General features: G+C 42.6%; 1 non-coding gene across 1 annotated transcript; it reads left to right on the forward strand.

Annotated features, from left to right (window-relative positions):
• The first annotated feature begins 233 nt into the window (after positions 1-233).
• Positions 234-305, forward strand: trnam-cau (transfer RNA methionine (anticodon CAU)). The gene has a single exon. It is a non-coding gene; the product is annotated as a tRNA-Met (tRNA).
• The last annotated feature ends 2,052 nt before the right edge of the window (positions 306-2,357 follow it).

Genomic DNA, 2,357 nt, shown 5'->3' on the forward strand with positions numbered 1-2,357 from the left:
TCTGGGTCCTGAAATCTCTTCCTGGTTTTCTGTGTGTCTTTCTCTGCCTGCCTGATTGTCGGTGCTGTTACTCAGTGTCCTTGTGCCATTGTGCAGTGAGGGTGAGTCTGTCAGCGAGTGTGTTGCTGAGTCTGGGTTCTTGAGCAATCTGACAACAATCCGATTTTGTTAAAAAAAAATTGGGGAAATGATCATATTTCACTAATAGGCAGTTGAAATCAAAGTCACCCGGTAGCAGAGTGGCGCAGCGGAAGCGTGCTGGGCCCATAACCCAGAGGTCGATGGATCGAAACCATTCTCTGCTATTCATGTTTTGTAGTAACACAAATTGTTTACTTTCAAAACATCAAGTGTTTATCCACAATCACATCATGCTTCTTCAAACGCTTTATTGCAATCAGCTTTTTTCTTCCACTCAATACATCAATCAGCAACAAGTCTCACAAACCAATTTGTTGCGCACAGGAACACAAGCTGCACCAGCTGCAAACACGTTTCACCCCAGTCTCTCCTCTTTGTTAAACCATTCCTGCAGCGCCTCCTCTCCACCAGCAGATGTAAAACGACGGCAAATGGTCACAGTCAGGAGATGGTGAGTAACAGAAAGTAAAACAATAAGACGGAAAACCTTTACTGAACATTGAATTCAATAATTTCCGAGCATGACAGCACCCACCACACACTCCCCCCACCCTCTCCTTTTTATGTGTAGTTATTTTTCCTTTTTTTCTTTTTAATTTGCTTATTTTATTTTAGGTTTTTTCGTGTGTTTAGTTTGTTTCTACTGTGCCTACCCACTGTTTCTGCTTTTTAATTTTTTTAATGCTTGTGCTTGGACTGCTCTGTGCTTTACAGTCTATTTACACCCTCTCTGCAGTAATGCTTTGTCTTTCAGCACACCATTAACATACTCTGCTGAGTGATTCCAGCATTTCTTGTTTTTGTTTCAGATTTCCAGCATCCGCAGTATTTTGCTTTTATTTTGCCATTAACATACGGTTGGCCTTTGTTCCATGACCTTCTGGTCAGTTATTCTCTGTGACCTTGTCCTATCAACACCTTCTCTTTTGTTATCTCTCCCCCACCCCCCCCCCCCCACCCACCTGCTTTACTTGCTTCAAATCTTTTACATTTCTAATATTTGTCAGTTCTGAAGAAGGGTCACTCCCTGAAACGTTAACTATGTTTCTCTCTCCACAGATGCTGCCAGAGCTGCTGGGTATTTCCAGCATTTCTTGTGTTTATTTCAGACAAGTGCCCTGTTTCTCTATCTCAGTCTCATTGTCTCTCTCTCGCTCTGTCTGTCCCTCACTTTCTGCTTCCTAATAGTCTATTCTTGGTTTTCTGTGTTTTTCTCTCTGTGTCCCATTGTCGATGGTGTTGCTCAGCGTCCTTGTAACATTGTGTAGCCAGGCTGAGCCTCCCAACACCTGTGTTGCTGTAATAAAAACAGAAAATGTTGGAAATGCTCATTAGATCTGGCGGCATCTGTGGAGAGAGAAACAAAGTTAACTTGAGTTAACGAAACAGACCTGAAATGTTAACTGTTCTCTCTGCACAGATGCTGCCAGACCTACTGAGCATTTCAAGCATTTTCTGTTTATGTTTCAGATTTGCAGTATCCGCAGTATTTTGCTTTTGTACGTGTGTTGCTATGTCTGGGACTGTTTGAGTGCAATGCTATCGCTTCATAAACAGCGTTGAAACAAGCATTTATCTCGCAAACACACAACACCAATACACAGTTGGATAGAAACAGCAGCCTGCAGCAGAGGGCGCAGTGGAATTTATTAACACAAATAATTCACCAACACATTATTTACTGCTACCCGCATTCACAACACGCTTTGTGTTAACACATTTTACTCTTTATTTACATCAACTTCTTGCTTCCAGTCAACACTTCAATCTGGAACACAGCTTCCAAATCACCTTTATTCACGAACCCGAACACAAGCTGCAAATGCTGCAAACACACACCAGCCGAGATTTTCCCCTTTCTGTCAACACATTCTTGCATCATTGCCTCTCCACCAACAGTTGCTACTAGAATCATAAAATCATAGAATGGCTACAGCATAGAAGCAGGCCATTCAGCCTGTCGAACCCGTGCTGGCTCTCTGCCAGAGCAACTCACCTCGTCCCACTCCCCAGTCAGTTTAATTTCGAAGGTGGGGAAACTTATCGAAAGAATAACTCGAGACAACATTAATAGTCTCTTGGACAAATGTGGGTTAATTCAAGAAAGCCAGCATAGATTCCTTAAGGGAAAATCACGTTTAACTGTGCTGCTGGAGTTTTTTTGATGAGGTAACAGAGAGGGTTGATGAGGGCAATGCTGTTGATGTGGTCGACAT

This window comes from Heterodontus francisci, unplaced genomic scaffold (genome assembly GCF_036365525.1).
Source record: "Heterodontus francisci isolate sHetFra1 unplaced genomic scaffold, sHetFra1.hap1 HAP1_SCAFFOLD_43, whole genome shotgun sequence".
Lineage (NCBI taxonomy): Eukaryota > Metazoa > Chordata > Chondrichthyes > Heterodontiformes > Heterodontidae > Heterodontus > Heterodontus francisci.